Source organism: Pongo abelii, chromosome 8 (genome assembly GCF_028885655.2).
Source record: "Pongo abelii isolate AG06213 chromosome 8, NHGRI_mPonAbe1-v2.0_pri, whole genome shotgun sequence".
NCBI lineage: Eukaryota > Metazoa > Chordata > Mammalia > Primates > Hominidae > Pongo > Pongo abelii.
This window is the reverse complement of record NC_071993.2, coordinates 19,795,829-19,815,365: the sequence shown is the minus strand read 5'-3', so window position 1 is coordinate 19,815,365 and position 19,537 is coordinate 19,795,829. Positions and strand designations below refer to the sequence as shown.

General features: G+C 37.1%; 1 protein-coding gene and 1 long non-coding RNA gene across 2 annotated transcripts in view; one reads left to right on the top strand and one right to left on the bottom strand.

The window, feature by feature from the left end:
* Positions 1 to 19,537, bottom strand: part of MALRD1 (MAM and LDL receptor class A domain containing 1) — a 678,818-nt gene that overhangs the window by 4,712 nt on the left and 654,569 nt on the right. The gene's annotated exons all lie outside the window — the stretch shown is intronic.
* LOC100937313 (uncharacterized) lies at positions 844 to 7,434 on the top strand. Its single transcript, XR_008510305.1, has 3 exons — positions 844 to 1,010; positions 6,821 to 7,079; positions 7,188 to 7,434. It is a non-coding gene; the product is annotated as an uncharacterized LOC100937313 (long non-coding RNA).

The window sequence follows — 19,537 nt, the reverse complement described above, 5'->3', positions numbered from 1 at the left end:
CAATGTATAATGTATGTATAATGTATATTTTTGCCTAATCAGGATATAGTGAAAATTAATGTTTGTCAGTAATATAATTCTAAATCCCAAAATAAAATGTAGCAAAAAGGGGGCTCTTACTGATTTGATTTCTGAAAACAAATTGCCATAGGCATAACTGCCTATTGTCATCTACCAAACCACATGGTCCTTTTCAAAGAAACTGCAGCATCAGTGAGCCTAACAGTCTAATCTGGCTAATTATGTTTGGCTGGCAATACATTTTCCCTGTGGATTCAGTGTCTTTTAAGCTTCCTGATCTCCACTGGCTTAAATATACAATAGATTAAATGTTTCACCCTCACTGCGGGTACATTTTGCTTATTGATGAATAGGGCCATATGCATCTATTTTGTGGGTTATTATTGACAAAAGTCTGAATTGAGTCAACAAATATCTGTTAATTCATTAACCACTAATTGAATGCTTATTAGGTGCTCTGATTAATTTGAATAAGTTGTGTTTGACTCTTTGCCTTTACTTTATTCAAGACTAGTCTACATTAAATTCTCGGAGTAGTAATCTCAGTACATAGCATGGTTAGTGCATGAACTGAGCCAGGGATGATCTTGGAGTTGAGACTGGGTAGGGAGTGAAGTGTAGTTTTGAAATGCATCAAAATACCAAAGCAGGAAAAATTGGACATGGAAGTAGCGATGATCAAAACATAATAGAAATTAGGAACTAAGTAAAGATAAGACAGACACTGACACCAAGAGCTCAGAAAAATTAAGAGGCTGAAATCAGGCATTAAATCAGGAAGCAGGAGGAAACCCAAACCACAGGGCTAGACAGAACAGATGGTCAAAGCCTGAGCATACAACCAGGAGCTGAAGGGACCAGCTTGGCCGTCAGTTGCAAGGATGTGAGGCAGAAGCAACACAAAAGATCTTGATATGAAGCAATTATTTTTGGTCTTAAACTGCTGGGACTCCAGATGACCCAGACCATGGTCGGTAGGCAGAAGCCAGGTAAATTTATACAATTCTCAGCTCTGTTAATTCAATTATTGAAGCTACTTGTCTTCTGAAAGGGTTTTAAGTCTGAAATAATTTTCTAGTAAAATGAAAAAGCATTTGAAGGTGTCTGGCCTTCAAGATTTGGGTAACTACAAAGAAGGAAGATGATTTTTAAGAGTAAGGATGTGGAGTTGTAATAAAAGAAGAAAGGGTTTCAGTGTGGGTATTGGAAGGTGAGGAATGGCAAATCCTTCCTACTTCAACTTTTGTTTTTTAGTATTCCCAAATTGCTTTTATTTTTCCTAGATCAAAGATATATCTCCCATTCTTGAAAATCCCTGGATTATTAGGCTTAAATTTTAACATCTTTCCTATTTATTTATAAGGTAAACTATTACACCGTCCACAGATTCTTCCATGAAGGAAATTGCTAGTGTCACTCTATACATTTACTATTTCAAGTTCAATATTATGATTTTCCATTTTCATCAACTATGTCCATTTGATATTCAAATACAGGCAATTTTACTTAAAATGGTGGATCCTTACATGAGGGAAATAAAATGTTTGTTTCATTATAAAGTTTCCTGCCAGTTCTGAAACTCGGTGGTGTAATGATGAGTCTTCATCAGGCCAAAAAAAAAAATGCAATGTTTGACTTACTGTATTTGTCAATATGCCAGTAGCTCTTAAGCAATTGATTTTTTTACCCCCAATGAATAAGTGAGTTGTAAGAATTGAGGTTCTAAAGAATATAACCACTTCCAGGAATAATGATGATAAAGGAACTGACTTAGAAATTTTGAGTAGAGGAAAGGAAGTTGCATGGATCATGTAAGTTTTTCTCCCTTATCATGCATTCACATAAATTATTATTAAGTTTATCATACATCCATTACGTGCAGATACTGTGTGAAGTGGCATTCTGAATGTGCGACAAGAGACCTAGGTCAATGCACAACTAAGATAATTCTGATGGCAGTTTCCAATTTTAATTTAGTGAGCATATTTATACTTCTAATGGAATTCACTTATTAACTGACAACATTGTTTTAGTGTTGATAAAAGCATGGAAGTGTTTATAATAGTCTGAAATTATTACAAATGGGAAGGGAGAAAAAAAGAATAAAACAAAAACCAATCTATGTTACATCCAATAAATATGACTTGGAGGTGAATATTTTATATTTTTATTTTTAACAGCTTTATGGAGCTATAAATCACATGCCATACAATTCACAAACTTAAAGTACACAATTCAATGGTTTTCAGTAATGTTACTTTTATTAATTTTTAATTTTTAAAAGAGTGGTATATATCACATAAAATTTGCCATTTTAACCATTTCAAGTATACAATTCAATGCCATTAATTCCATTCACAGGGTTGTGCTACCATTACCACTATTTCCCACATGTTTTTATAACTCTGAACCGAAACTCCATGGCCAGTAAGCATTAATACCCCATTCCCCTCCAACCAATCCCAGGTAAATTCTGATTTACCTTCTGTCTTTATGAGACTCGAGGTACCTCACCTAACTGGAATCGTACAGTATTTGTCCTTTTGTGTTTGGCTTATTTCACTTAGCATAATGTTTTCAAGATTCATCCATATTGCAGCATGTATCAGAACTTTAATCATTTTTATTGCTGAATAATATTCCATTGCATGTATATGCCACATTTTGTTTATTCATTCACCTGTTGATGGAAATTTGGGTAGTTTCCATCTTTTGACTATTGTGAATATTGCTATGGGGAACACTGCTGCATGAATATCTGTTTAAGTCTCTATTTTGATTCTTCGAGGTGTATAACTAGGAGTTGAATTGATAGAACACATGGTAATTCTTATTTAGCTTTTGAGGAACTGCCAAACTGTTTTTGATAGTGCTGCACCATTTTACATTCCCACCAACAACGTGTGAGGGTTTCTATTTCTCCTCATCCTCATCAACACTTGTTATTTTCAGTTGTTAAATTATTATTATTATTGCTATCAATGGATGTGAATTGGTATCTAATTGTGGTACTGATTTTCATTTCCCTAATGACTAGTGATGTTGAACATCTTTTTATGTTCAACTATATGTAATCTTCTTTGAAGAAATGACTATTCTAGTCCTTTGCCCATTTTGAAATTGGGTTGTCTTTTCGTTCTTAAGTTGTATGGATTTTTATATATTCTGGATATTAAACTTTTATCAGATACATAATTTTGAATATTTTCTACCATTTTGTAGATTGTCTTTTCACTTTCTTGATAATGTCTTTTGTTGCACAAAAGGTCTTGATTTTGATAAAGTCCAATTTACTTATTTATTTTTTGTTGTTGCTTGTGCTTTTGGTGTCATATTTAAGAAAGAATCAATTTCCAAATCCAAGATCATGAAGATTTACCACTATGTTTTCTTTTAAATGCATTATGGCTTTTGCTCTTACATGTAGCTCTTTGATCCATTTTGAGCTAATTTCTATATGTGGTGTGAAGTAGGGGGTCCATCTGCATTCTTTTGCACTGCAAAATCCAGTTGTCCCAATATCATCTATTGAAGAGACTATTTGATCCCCATTGGATGGACTTGGCATCTTTGTCAAACAACAATTCATGATTGCTGTATGGGATTATATTTGAATTTTCAATTCAGTTCAATTCAATTGATCTATATGTCTGTTCTCATGCCTCATGCCAATACCACACTGTTTTGATTACTGTACTTTTGTAGTAAATTTCGAAATTTGGAAGTTTGAGTTCTCCAACATTGTTTTGGCTATTTTGTACCCTTGCAATTTATAAATTTGAGAAGAGGTTTTTCATTTTTGCAAAAATGGCTGTTGGAATTTTCAATAGAGATTTCCTTGAATCTGTAGGTTGCTGTATTAGTCTGCTCTCATGCTGCTGTGAAGAAATACCTGAGCCTGGGTAATTTATAAATGAAAGAGGTTTAATTGACTCACAGTTCCACAGGCCTGGGGAGGCCTCAGGTAACTTACAATCATGGCAGAAGGGGAAGCAAACATGCCCTTCTTCACACAGTGGCAGCCAGAAGTGAAGAGCAAAAGCAGGAAAAGCCCCTTATAAAGCCATCAGACCTTGTGAGAACTTACTCACTATCATGAGAACAGCAGCATGTGGGTAACCACCCCCATGATTACATTACCTCCCACTAGGTCCCTCCCACGACTTATGGGGATTATGGAAACTAGAATTCAAGATGAGATTTGGGTGGGAACATGGAGCCAAACCATATCAGTTGCTTTAGTTAGTATTAACGTCTTGACAATATTGTCTTCCTTTCCATGAACTTAGTGTGTCATACCATTTAGTTAGGTCTTATTTAATTTCTTTCAATAATGCTTTGTGATTTTAAGTGTATAAACCTTTCACCTCATTGGTTAAATTTATTCCCAGGTATTTTATTCTTCTAGATGCTATTGTCAATAGAATTGCCTTCAAGATTCCTTTTCTGATTGTTCATTGCTGGTATGTAGCAATACAACTGATTTTTAAGTGTTGCTCTTATACCTTGTAACTTCTCTGAATTTGTTTATTTGCTCTAGTAGCTTTCTTGTGGACTCTTTGGGATTTCTTATATATAGTATCATGCCATTTGTCAATACTGAATTTTACGTCTTCTTTTCCAATTTGAATGCCTTTTACTTCCTTTTTTCCCAATTCCTCTGGCAAAAGTTTATTTTTGATAACCACATTTATCCCTAGCTTAGTGGGGCTATAAAACTTCCTTAATATAAACAATTTAAAGCTAGTGTATAGGAAAATTATTATGGCAGTGTTGGACAGTTTCAGGGTAGAGTCTCATTGCCACTTAAAGTGAACATCTTTAGACTAGATAAGTGAATAAACCTTTATCTGGGTTGAAAGGAAACAAAGGTGACAGTGAGACTAGCTGTCACTCCGAATGCTGAAGTGTCTAGGACAGAGTGACAGCACAGTGTTCCTGCTGAGAGGCCTGTCCTTCAAAATGAACATCTTTTTACAAAGATTGCAAGTTTGTTAATTTTTAAAATACACTTTTATAATTTGTTTTACTGAGTGTTTTCTATTAACTTTATTTACTAAATTGATTGCCATTTTTGGTGATAAATGGGTGATTTAATTTCTTTATGTTAACTACAGATGTGTGCTTTTTTTTTTCTTCCCCCCTAATTTACAAGTAAGTCACTTGGTGTGTCTGTAAAACTGCTCAGACTGCTTAGTGAAACTCACCAGACACCTAGTTTCCACTACCATCTCATGGGAGTAACACTGTTGCAATAGTTCATATTTAAAATTAGGTTTAGAAAATATTCAAAGAAAAATGAGCTCAAAAGCTTAAATTTTTTTATTTTTTATTTTTAGAGACAGAGTCTCACTCTGTTGCCCAGGCTTGTATACAGTGGTGTGATCATAGCTCACTGCAGCCTTGAACTCCTGGGCCCAAGCGATCCTCCCGCCTCAGCCCCCTGAGTTGCTGGGACTATAGGTGCATGCCAACACACCTGGCTAATTTTAAAACTGCTCAAGCTGCTTAGTGAAATTCACCAAACACCTAGTTTCTACTACTATCTCACGGGAGTAACACTGTTGCAATATGTTCATATTTAAAAGCAGACTTAGAAAATACTCAAAGAAAACTTAGCTCAAAAGTTTAAATGTTTTTTATTTTTTATTTTTAGAGACACAGTCTCACTCTGTTGACTAGGCTGGTGTACAGTGGTGTGATCATAGCTTACTGCAGCCCTGAACTCCTGGGCCCAAGCGATCCTCCTGCCTCGGCCTCCTGAGTTGCTGGGACTATAGGTGCATGCCAACACACCTGGCTAATTTTTTAATTTTTTGTAGAGATGGGGTCTTGCTATATTGTCCAATCTGCTCTTGAACTCAAAACTCCTGACTCAAGCAATCCTCTCATCTTGGTCTCCTAAAGCACTGAGATCATGGGTGTGAGCCACTGTGCCTGACCTGAGCTCAAAACTTTAGGACGGATGTTTTAAGTCAAAGGGAATACCATTTGTGAGGGTCATGGATGATTATTTCTATCGTATCTTGGTGGACTGTGTGATAAAACTTTAGTGTGAAAACCTGTCCACTCGAAAGTATGAAGAATCATACTGTCTGAAATTAGGATAATTACAATGCAGCTGTCCAATGATGTTAATGGATAAACATAATAATTTATCTATTAAAAGATATTTTCTCTGTATTTCATCTGTGGAGGATTGGTTCTCATGCTTTCATGAGTGAAATGATTTCTAAACATTGTTTCTAAGATGTCAGACAATATCCTAAAATCTGAGACACAATTGTCATGAGTTAAGTGCCTGAAAGGAACTGATGCTCTCCAATGTGGTAACTCACTCCTTAAGATGGTGGAAAGAGAATTTTTAAATGTTACTTATCATTTTTCTTCTTTATTTATTGACATTCACCCATGTCTAGGACACATACTACGTAGTAAATGTTGCACTGGGTCCTAGACTTACTAAGTTGATTAGTATACGGCTCCTACCCCTAGAGCTTTTCAGAGGGTGGCAACTGCTGGTTTCTGTCTCTCAGATGAAATGACGTGTTTATAAAAATGCTTATCACAAGTAGTTGCCCACCAATAGTTGAGTGCTATTCTCTTCACCTTCTTTCCTTATGCTTTCCTCCTTTTGTCATTTACATCTTCTTTTAAACTTCCTGCTTCTTTCTCCTGATCCCCAAATTTGTGAAATGAAAGGACATTGGTATGAAGAACAATAATAAGGAGGTGTCAAAATTAATAATCACTGTAGTACTTTGAACTTTTTCCACCTTTTTTTTTTTTTTTTTTTTAGAGACATGTTCTTGCTCTGTCACCTAGGCTGTAATACAGTGGCGTGATCCTACCTCACAGCAGCCTCCAACTCCTGGGCTCAAGAGATCCTCCTGCCTCAGCCTCCTGACTAGCTGGGACTACAGGAATTTGCTATCACACCCAGCTAATTTTTAAATTTTTCATAGAGATGACATCTCACTATATCTCCCAGGCTGGTCTTGAACTTCTAGCCTCAAGCAATCCTCCCACCTCAGCCTCTGAACGTGCTGGGATTACAGGTATGAGCCACCATGCCTAGCATTACTTTTAATTAAAAAAAATAGATTTATTAATTTAGAGTCTAGCAAGAACCCTTGCAATCATCTTGTCTCTGTCTTCTATTACAGATGGAACAACTGAGATTCTTCCCCAGCTAGACTATAAGTCCTCTGAGGGATAAGGAACACATCTGTTTTCCTCATCTCTCTGTCACAGCACCTTGTGAATGCCTAGAAGACAGTAAGAATCAACTGAATATTTGTAGAAAGAATAACGATAATTACCTATAGTCTAAAGGTTTAGTGATGAAATGAAGTCCACTAACTTCTCTCTGCTTATTTCCACCCTCAATAATATATTTCCTCAACCCCCACAGAGGAAAGACAATTCATTTTTTACTATTGTTTAATACAGCCATGTTTGTACGTAGCTTCCTGTTCTGCTTAGCCCAAGACGTTAAGTGGGTCAGGAGTAACCTCTGCCCTCTGTTTTTTTTCCATTCCTCTGTCACCTGCTTAAGTGGCAGCCCAGAGTAGCTTGGGGGCTTCCCTGAAGATGAGCAGAGTACAGTAGATTAGGCATGGCTTTTCTATCTATTTCTACTATGAAGAAACTGAAAAAGCTATATGGCTGGAAAAAAATCACCTTGGTACTAATTTGCTATTTTACAATATTTGAAAATAAAGACCTGTGGTCTTCCTATGTATTTATTTTGAAACAACGAGGGGTATGGAACAACATCTATGCATAAACATCAAGGTCTTCAAGTGAATTTTCAGGTTGTGAAGTATGTGATTTGCTACTACGAGGGAGAGATGTTTCCTAACCATAAAAATGAATGTGACTTTTTTTTAAAGGATGCATCTAAATTATAAAAGACAATAATTTCACTGGCGGGAATAGAATTCACTTATTCTGAGTCATGCCTATTACATTATATTTTGTTTAGCATAATTAATGGTGAATCTGAGTTGTCCCAGAGAAGTAAACCTTAATTCTCCTCTCCCTACTTCCACCTCTCTCATTTTAAAGTCTTCGATTAGTTTTTCCCAAATGTTTCCAGTCTTAAGATTTAAGGAATTTGAAGCCTTTCCCAAAGATCCAATCTTCCAGATAAAAGGAAAATATAACACAGCATTCCAATAAAAATAAAATATTCTTGGGTTTCCATTTTTAATTATACCTATTTTTAATGCTCATTAAATATATTTCCCTCTGCCAAGAAGAGAGCTTTTTAGAAATGTTTGTTTCTTAACCAGTGTACTGTTTTCTTTTTTTTAACTTTGTCTTATCCCAAAAATCAATGAGCAATGTTCTTTTATTTTTTTTTTCTTCCCTGGCTTTATAACCTAAGGAAATAGGTTTTGTGGTATGTTTACTTGTTCATTTTTAACTTGCAGTAATCATGAGAGATTGGTGCCCTGTGTTTCCTATGTAACTCACAGTCTCAAATGATTCACATGTATCATCTTTCTTTTCTCAAAACCTTAAAGTGTTATTTTACACCTGGTCTCTGATCATTTACAGTCCATTTTTTAGCCTGTTTGAATAGACTGTTTTTTCAAGGAAAGTAATCATAAATTTTAATTTTAGGCACTATTTTGTCCTTTTTGTACTAAGGACAGATTTATAGCATTTTACAAAAAAAAAAAATAGCACAGTAAAAGAACATAAAACAAATATGAAATAGGAAGTTGGAGAAGGGGAATCTGAGAACAGGAAAATAGAATTGAGGCAAAGGTAACAAGACGGAGAGTTCATGAAATGGATATCATCAGAGTATGTATATTTATTAGAGGCAGGATGCAACTTAGACTTTAAGATTCTAGAAATCAAATTTAAACAGGACAATCAATTACGCAGGCTATAATTTCAAAAAGAAACAAACAAACCGGATGCTTAGAAGCACTTCTCTAACTCAAGAGATAAAGCATTTATTTTGTGGATCCTGTTACTGTAATCTAATGTAACAAAGTAACAAGTCCCTAACCACATTATTTTAGGAAAATCAGCAAAGGGTTACACTAGGTTGTTTCAACTAATACTTTTCAAACACCAGGCTGAAACGATGCCAAGATGCGCTTCAGTAAAAGCTACCCAGAAAGTGTTGGCAAGGAGGGAGGAGAGATTTTATGGAGATCTTGAAGCACAACAATGCCTTAGAGAATTTGATTTTGGGGGCATTTTCATATGTTCATGTTTATCATAAAAAAGTCAACACCAAGCTTATAATTTATAGTGCATCATTGCAGTGTAACACATTAGATCTGTTATAAAAGTCTACAGGTAGAAAAAAAATTGCACAGAGTCATAAGGTAATAGAAGAAATAAGTTGAGTCTATGAAGTCAACCTATTCTCATTGAGTGTACACTCCCATAAAATACCATGTTATCTGACTACTGCTAATAAAAAGAGAGACAGAGAGAGAAATTATAAGAGAATGTAAATAGTAAACTATCTAATTGTCTCTATTCCTGTCAAAATGATGATTTTTTTTTTAAAAAATAAACAATCTGGAGGAAAAGGAAGAAAGAAAAGAAGTCAATTTGAAAAAGCAAGGATACATTAGGGGGAAATGTCTATGAGTTCACATTTTCATTTCCAAGTCCTTAAGGAACAAACTGAACCAAATGTTTGGGTGAAAAAGTTCAGAAAGAACTGCGTTTGCAAACACAACCAGAAATGCCACAAAAGGCAGAGGAAAAGATTCATCACCCAGGGTCACAAAACCAAACAACTGGAACACCAAATTTTGCCAAACTCATTCACATGATACAGCAGCTGCTTTATTTTTCTTCCACTCTTTTCAGGCAGGAAGTAAATATGCTGACCACAAAAGCTGTCACCGTTTAAGCACTCTTGCTGTGGCAGAGCACTTTAACGGGAACATGCCCAGGAATATGGAGGCAATTAGTAGGAATAAAACTGACCCAGGTTTCTGTAACTTAATCTTAAAGAAAACCCAGGCTGCCAATGGGAGCTCCGTCTTCACTCCACTTCACAAGTGCAGTGTTAGCAAATTCACAACCACCTAATAGAAACCAGATGCCTAGCAGGAAAGTCCCTTTGGAAATATATTTTATAGCATATATATATATATATTTGGACAGTGTCTTGCTCTGCTGCCCAGGTTGGAGTGCAGTCATGGGATCATAGTTTGACCTCCTGGACTCACGCAATCCTCCCTACTCAGCCTCTTGGGTAGCTAGCCCTACAGCCACGTACCGCTATGACCAGCTAATTTTTTTTTTTAAATTGTTTTGCCAAGATGAGCTCTTGCTGTGTTGCCTTGAGCTCCCGGACTCAAGCAATCCTCCTGCCTTGGCCTCACAAAGTGCTGGGATTAAAGGCATGAGCCACCATGCCTGGCCTAACAGCACATTTTAAAAATCCATCTTGGCCTAGTAAAAGTATTGGAGTCAGTCTTTAGGTAATAATTAGAGAGAAAGACAAAAATGTATATAGAAAAAGGTTCATCACAAATTAGAAAAATTAGACGCAAGCTCAATGTCTAATAATAGGAGAATGGTTAAATGACAATGCATGTACTTGACACAGCATTATTCAACCTCTTCAAGTCATGCTTTAAAGAATGTTTAGTGGTACAGGGCTGTGACATGGTTTGGATGTTTGTCCCCTTCAAATCTCATGATGAAATGCAATCCCTAATATTGGAGGTAGAGCCTGGTGGGACCTGACTGGATCATGAGGGCAGATCCCAAGGAAAGGCTTAGAGCCACATCGCCTAGGTGATGAGTGAGTTCTTGTGTTGAGTTCATGTGAACTGGTTGTTTAAAAGTGTGTGGGACCTCCTTCCGGTCTCTTTTGCTCTTGCTCTTGCTACATGATGTGCTTGCTCCTGCTTCACCTTCTGCCATTAGTAAAAGCTCCCTGATTCCTCCACAGGGGTTGAGTAGATGCTGGCACCAAGCTTCTTATGCAGCTTGCAGAATTGTGAGCCAATTAAGTCCCTTTTCTTTATAAATTATCCAGCCTCAACCTCAGGTATTGCTGCTGCTGCTGCTGTTGTTGCTTCTTCTTCTTCTTCCTCTTCTTCTTCCTCTTCTTCCTCTTCTTCTTCTTCCTCTTCTTATTCTTCCTCTTCTTCTTCCTTTCTTCCTCTTCCTCTTCTTCCTCTTCTTCTTCCTCTTCCTATTCTTCTTCTTCCTCTTCCTCTTCTTCTTCCTCTTCTTATTCCTCTACTTCTTCTTCCTCTCCTTCTTCTTCTTCCTCTTCTTTTATTTATTTATTTATTTTTTGAGATAGAATCTTTCTGGAGTGCAGTGGAGCAATCTTGGCTCGCTGCAGCCTCCACCTCCTTGGTTCAAGTGATTCTCATGTCTCAGCCCCCAAGTAGCTGAAATTGCAAGTGTGTGCCACCATGCCTGACTAATTTTTGTATTTTTAGTAGGAACAGGGTTTTGCCATGTTGGCCAGGCTGGTCTTAAACTCCTGACCTCAAGTGTTTCACCAGTCTTGGCCTCCCAAAGTGCTGAGATTATAGGTGTGAGCCACTGCACCCAGCCCCAGCCTCAGGTATTTCTTTATAGCAACCCAAAAATGGCCTAACACAGCCTGTGGTTTTCAAAGTGTGGGCTCTGGACTTCTGGAGGTTCTAAGACACCTTCCAAGGATCTACAAATTCAAAACTAATTTTCTCATTAGTAATAAAACACATGGGTAAAATATTCACTGAAATTTCAAGCTAGATTAATGAATTTTTATTATAATAGACTTTTTACTGGGATGACATTTACACTGATGGCCCAGATGTGATGGAGGGGAAAACTGCTGGTATCTTAGTACTAGTTCTTAGCACTAGTTAAAGCCATGGTGCCAAATTATACACTGTGTTCTTCATCACCATCTGCTGCCAGTAAAGCCAGTTACGCTGCAAAATGACTTTGATAAAGCCTCAAAAATTATTAATCATATTAACTTTCAAGTCATTACTACAAGTCATTTTTATATTCTGTGAAGTATGCATATAAAGCATCTTTGTGGAATACTGAAGCACATGTTGTCTTATGGAAAAGCACTGAGATTGAGTTGCATGCTAAACTAGCCACTTTTTCATCCCGGAGCAAAACTTGTATTTGAAAGAATTACTGACAGAAAAACTATGGTTCTTTACACTAGGGCATTTGGCAGACATTTTCATAAAAACAAGTGAAGCAAGGCTCTTAAATCAAATAAAACACCTGATAGTATCTATTGCTGATGAGAAACTTCAAACTATCCAAAGAAAAATGAGAATTTTGAAAAATAAATGTTGTTCACCATGAGTATGACAAGTTCCCCATACTTTAAATACTTGATTGATGAAGGTTTTGTTTTGTTTTGTTTTTTGTTTTTTTGCTAAATTGCAGAATGAAATGGGTCAGCATCTGACACACTGCATAAATCACTGAACCAATATTTTCTAAATGTAACATGCATGATGCTACAAAATCACACATAGGTAAGTGATCCATTCAAAGTGAAAAATAGACCAGTGAATTTTTAACATAACCGTTCAAAAATTCTATGGATGTGGTTTCAGATTCTGCATTACAACTGCATTTTAAGAAACTACCCCATGTAAAGTTTTGGTGTAATAGAAAAGTATCAATAATTATCTCAAAAGCTAGTAAAATACACCTTCTGTATTTTTCCATTCTTGCATTGCTATGATGAAATACCTGAGACTGGGTAATTTATAAAGAAAAGAGGTTTAATTGGCTCACAGTTCTGCAGGCTGTACAGGAAGCATAGTGGCTTCTGTTTCTGGGGATGCCTGAGGAAATATACAGTCAAGTGGAAGCAGGCATGTCTTACATGGCTGGGGCAGGAGCAAGAGAGAGTCAGGGCAGGTGCCACACAGTTTTAAACAACCAGATCTCACAATAACTCACTCACTATCAGTAGAACAGCACTGGTGGGGATGGTGCTAACCCATTAATGAAAACTCTGCCCCCATGATTCAATCACCTCCCAGCAGGCTCCACCTCCAACAATGGGGATTACAATTTGAGCTGAAGTTTGGTGGGGACACAGATCCAAACCATATCACCTCCTTTTTAAAAATACATATCTGTGTGAGGTTGAATTGTGTTTAATATATTTCAACAAATCAAGATAATGGCTTTAATGCAGGAGTAGATATAAGAATCCCACACTAGCCCTCACTAAAGGTTTGTTTTAGTTTGAGTAGTGATATGATTTGGATGTTTTGTCCCCTTCAAGTCTCATGTTGAAATGTGACCTCCAATGTTGGAAAGTGGGCCTACTGGGAGGTGTTTGGGCCACGGGGGCAGATCCCCCATGAAGGGCTTAGTGCTGCCCTTGCAGTAATGAGTGAGTTCTCACTCTACGAATCCATGAGAGGTCTAGTTGTTTACAAGAGCATGGCACCTCCTCCCTCTCTCTCTCGATCACTCTTGTCATGTGATGTTCCAGTTTCCCCTTTGCCTTCTGCCATGATTGTAAGTTTCCTGAGGTCTCACCACAAGCAGATGCCGGCATTATGCTGTTTGTATAGCCTGCGGAATCGTCGGCCAAAAAAATCTCTTTTCTTTATAAATTACCCACCCTCAGGTATTTCTTTATAGCAATGCAAATGGAGTAATACAAGTAGCTTTGTTCTACTAAGCACTGGGGGTTCAAATATGAGTAAATACTTATTTACTTGGCTAACATATACTTTTCTCCAGTAAATTTTTGCTAGTTACCTATTCTGGAAATATTTTTTTCCCACACTTTCTTCAACAAATGTGATACCTCAAAGCCCCACAGTTGGTAAAGGTCATTTTTAAATAGAATGTTATATTTTATATATAGATAAATATTATACATATACTTTAAATATACAAATATGTTTTCATAATAGGTTATAATGGATATCTTGTCATTTTAAAATATATTAACAAATATAATTGTAAATATTTCTTAGTTTAATTTCTTATATGGTAAGTCTTGATAGGTATAAACCACCTTAAGAAAAGTCTTTGGGGTCTTCAGTAAGTTTTAAAGGTGTGATGGTATGTTGAGACCAAAATGTTTGAGAATGGTCAGTATAGGGAAATAAGGAGAAATAAATTTCATAGCAATATCAATTTTAAGAGGAAAGAGTGCATGTACATATTTATACATTGATAAAAGTTCAAAAGAAGATACATCAAAATGTTAACAGTATGTAACTCTGGGTGATGAGATTAACTAACATTTTAAATTATTTTAAACCCATGTAGTTGGATTTCCCAAGTTCTATTTATGGGGTTGTTGTGCATTGGAATCTCAGGGTAGGGGTGATAGTTTCACAATTTGGAAAGATCACAAGCTGTGTCCCCAACTTGAGCTCCCCACCTCCACCCTGCCCACACACCTTGTAGGACATTCGCCTAAATAAAAGATGCGATCCGCATGCCTCATGATCTTCACGTTCCCTGTTTTGCTGATTCCCCTCTTTTATCATCTCTTCTCCTAGCCCTGCAGCACTACTCAACACTTTTTGGATGTGTTACATTGATATGGGGATGGGGACAGGGAAGTGCTTGGTAGAAAAGGCAGGTCCCTGGTGAGGGCTCTACCCCCAGGACTGTGCCCACGGACCTAGGTGAGGACAAGCATTTCTGCTTTCTTGCCCAAATGTTGCATTTCCCAGACCATCCCGGCCTGCCAAGCCCCCATCTTGTGCGTATAAAAATCCCGAGACCCTAGCAGACAGACACGCAGGCAGCTGGACGTCGAGAGGAACACTCTGGTGGAAGAATACCCAAACAGACGTCAGCAGAAGCCGGTAGACGCCGGCAGGCTGACCAGCAGAACGATGCGGAGTTTGGCCGGGGTGGTTGGAGGGGAGTCCGGCCACTGGGCAGCCCTACTCTGGGAGAAAACCACCTTCCCAATCCATTCCCTTCTGGCTCCCCCATCTTCTGAGAGCTACCACCACTCAATAAAAACCCTTGCACCCATCCTCCAAGCCCACGTGTGATCCGATTTTTCCAATACACCAAAGCAAGAATCCAGGAAACAGAAAGCCCTCTGTCTTTGCCATAAGGCAGAGGGTCTAATGGAGCTGAATAACACAAGCCGCCTACAGACAGCTAAACTGAAAGAGCACACTATAACACACGCCCACTGGGGCGCTGTAAAAACTCAACCCTAGACACTGCCATGGGGGTCGGATCCCCACAACTTGCCTGTCTGCATGCTCCCCCTAGAGGTTTGGGCAGCGGGGCATCGACAGAGCGAGCCCCACACACACATTGCATGCTCTGCAAGAGCGATAAGGGGACTTTTCCCATTTCAACATTTTTCTTAACTCTTGGATTTGCTTTTGAATCCCTTTCTCATTGGCCAGAACCTTTGCTAACTCCGGAACCAGACTGACCACTTCTCTGCACGTCACTGTGCATTGTGCATTTTACCACCAGGATGTCTAATACTTTCTCTCTTTGCAATAAAATACTTTTCCAACTAGATTGCTCTATATGCAAACTCACTCTACTTTCCTTATTAAATTTTCTTAGACATATAATCTCTTGGGTTGAAAATGAATTGCAATACTGCTCTTTGTGATTGCCCTTAGCAACCACCTAGCAACTTGCTTCTTAAATATTTTTCAGACAATTAAAAGTTGACAACCTATGTAAGAATCTGACCAGAAAAATGGACTTAGTGGCATCTATTTATTTACATTCATGTCTCTTGAAGATTAACTTCCTATGGGCAGAGCCAAAGTCTTTATTTTCCAACTTACTTAGGAAACATTATTTGAGCTCCAACTATATGCTTTATCCCCTACCACAGAGCTACTCAGAGTGTGGTTTATGTATGGTTTTGGTCTTATCTGGATATGGTTCCAGGATCAGATAAGTATAAGAATGAAGAATAAATGTTTAGAAACATTCATAGCAATTTGACAGAGTAATTTTATGTCTGTTGATGATAAGAATAAGAAAGTTGGACTAGTATTTTGTGTGTCTTTTTATTTCCTGTTTCTTTTTTTATGTGTGGTTTTAAGGAGTGGAGAGTTTAATAGGCAAGAAAGAAGGAAGACAGCAGAAGAAAGAAGCTCCCCTGTACAGAGACAGAGGGAGGCGGACTCCTCCAAAGCCAAAAGAGGAACCTCCCCCCTTCATTTCTGGTTTCTAAGAATTATTTTTATTATATTTTACAAAACATTGGCATATAATGGATTGGAAACAAAAACAAAAACAAAAACACAAAAACAGAGATGTTCTTTCAACACACAGCATTTGAGTGGCTCTGTTCTATTGACAGGGATATGAGTAAATATTGACTTACATGGTTGACTTCTATTTTTCATTCAACATGTTTTTGCTGGCTATCTCTTCTAAAAATAGTCTTTTCTCTTCCTTTCCCCTTATGAATGTGATATCTCCAAGCTTCCACAGTTGGAAAGGTCCAGGTACTGCCTAACCTTCTCTGATCATAAGGAAATATTTTTTCCCTACAAATGGCTCTATATGAAAACTCACCATAATTTTTTATTGGGTTCTTTTAGACACATAATCTGTTTGATTGAAAACTAATTCAATGTTGAAGTTAATTATCAGCTTTCATGATTTCCCTTAGCAATCACCTAGCAGCTTCCTTTTTCCTATTTTTTAGACAATTTAAACTTAATAGCCTTATGTAAGAATCTGTCTAGAAAAATGATCTTATTTCATTATGACTCCTGCATATCCACAAATTCCTTTACATATATCTCATTTTGGGTTTATTAATACATTGAGTTAAACTGTTCTGAATCTATGAACAATTTCAGCTTTTAGGACAATGGAAACACTGCAAAAGGCAATAAAAGTGCATTTTCTTGTAGTTATTTTAAAATAACCTATTTAAAAACAAATTATAGGCATACAAAGTTACGATTAGGATTTTATTCGATTTCTTAAAAGTGATCTTTCTCTATTAAATTCCTAGTCAATTGCCCACCATTTTTTCATCCTTGACCTGTGTTCTATTCATAGTAACCATGCAATTCTGAAGCTGACCCAAGTGTTCCATAGAGCTGATGTTTATAGTTTCTTTGACTAAACACAGAAATTGATATTTGTCTTATTTGAGTTCCTTTCTTGGGAAACCAACCATCAGGCCTCCCAGATCGTATCAAGGACCTGAAACTCATCAGACCACTGGATCTGGACAATGAGATGTCAGACCCCTCACCCATTATGATTTTCCCACTGACCACCTGTCCCCTTTTGACCAGTTCCTCTTCCTTACCCCTCTCTAATTCCTGTTTTCCCACAGATAGTTATATTTCTTCCCTGCTACTCCATGATTTTAATTGGTAAGGGAGATGGATTTGAGACTGATCTCCCATCTCCTTGGCTACAGAACCCCATTAAAACCTTCTTCCCTGGCAATACTTGTTGTCTCAGGGATTGGCTTTCTGTGTGGCGAGCGGCAGGGCCTAGATCAAACCCCTGGTGTTTCAGAAACAATTCCCTGTCACAGTCTGTGTCACACACATATACACAGTTTGCTCTATTTTTTGGGGTGCTCTTCTTTGACACTTGGTGGATTTCAATCCATGAGTCCAGGTTGGAGTGATACAGCACCTCTGCACCAACCCTTTCTCAACCTTCCATATTATCATTACCTTCAAACCAAAGACTGTCTCTCCTTTTCCAGTGCTTTCTATGAAGTGACTGTATATGTTTGATATATGCTTATTGCAGTATTGAGATTATTTGCTTTTATATATACCTCCTCCATTAGAGCATAAACTATTATTTATTCTTATATTCCTAGCCCCTAACACAGTGACTAGCAAATAATAGGTGCTTAACAGATGTTTGTCAAAAAATATAAGAATGAATTTCTAAGAGTTTCTGACTTATATGTTTCTTTCTTTGAAAAGATGAAAATAAACTGGTCTTTGAAGAACTTTGATTCATTAGTGAGCTTGAAAACCCAACACAATAAACAGATAGTGGAAGTTGAAGGAGTATCCCTAAGGATGCATTTAAGGAGAAATGATGTGACAGAAGATTTGAAAGCAAAAAAGAATCTATCAGGAAGATAAGAAAGCAATTATTAAATAAAAATTAAGAAGCCAATTGCCCTCCCAAGTTTCTACCCCTTGGTAACATGATTGATTCACACTAGTCAAAAGTGCTGAATAATTTGCTACATGCCATTGGAAAACTATATAACCTACTACTAATAAAACACCTCACTTGTTTTTACTGTCTTTCTTCATTTACCCAAGTCACCTCTTTTAAGAGGCATCTCTGATTTGCCTACAACACATTCATCTACACTGATTGCTTGTACAAGAAAATAATGCAACCCAGAAATGTCAGAGACTGAAAGGTTGTCTTCTTGCTGTGTAAGATTTACTGTGAATAGAGGGAAGATGCGGAAAAATGCTACAACCATTGCTCCAGGGACTATCTCTGCCAAACAGAGATATTATACTGACGAAATGATAATGGTGAAATAGCTGTCAGACCAAATAATTAGAATATGGATCCGTAATACAGTAAAGTAGTCTTCATATATTTTATATAGTTTATATTGTTCTATAGGTTGCTTGGAGTTTGTATCCAATGAAAATGGATTTAGAACAACCTGGGATACTTAGTAATAACAACGCACAAACATATGTATACACACCAAAGAAGCGTGCATTATTCAATAAAAGTGTTCCTGATACGTTGCATGTAAACTGATTTTGTATGGTCAAATAATATCTTAAATGATCCAGGAATTGATTAAAGAAATATGAGATATTAGTTACAATAGGAAATCATTTTGAAATACATGTGAAATTTTAAATCATGTTCCATCAATAAATATAATTATTACTTTTTTAAAAAGGGTTCATCATGCACTCATTTCTCTAAAAAAATAATGCAAGAGTGATATCCTTATTAGTAACATTGGTAAATACGTTTTCAGCTGCCAGGCACTGCTTTTCAGGAACTTAGGGGCAGACTCTGTCACACATATAGATATCCAAATTAAATAGTCTAAAGTGAGGGCAATATTGGAATGACTGAGCACAGTCCCTCTGCTTGTTTGGTTTTGTTTGGTTTTGTTATTCAGATAGGGTCTTGCTTTGTTGCCCAGGCTGGAGTGCAGTGGTGTGATCATGGCTCACTACAGCCTCCAACTCCTGGGCTCAAGCGATCTTCTCCCTCAGATTCTGATTTTGCACCTGCCCAACATGTTATTTATAAAATTCCCACAATGTGTTAGGGAAGATGCAAGACAGGCAGTGCTGTCCCTACTTTCCAGAGGTTTTTCAGCAAATAGAATTACAACAAATGAGCCCCAGACTTTGTTGTTTTAACCATCAGTCAGTTGTGTAGTTAAGACCAGCATACAGATAAACTTGCCGAGTGTCTCATCTAATCATGAATTGTAAATTAGGCATCTTTTTAATTTTTAAAATGAGCATTAACTCTTTCAGGGAGTTGTAATGCAAAGATAAGTACAGAGCACTACTCAGTCAAATTA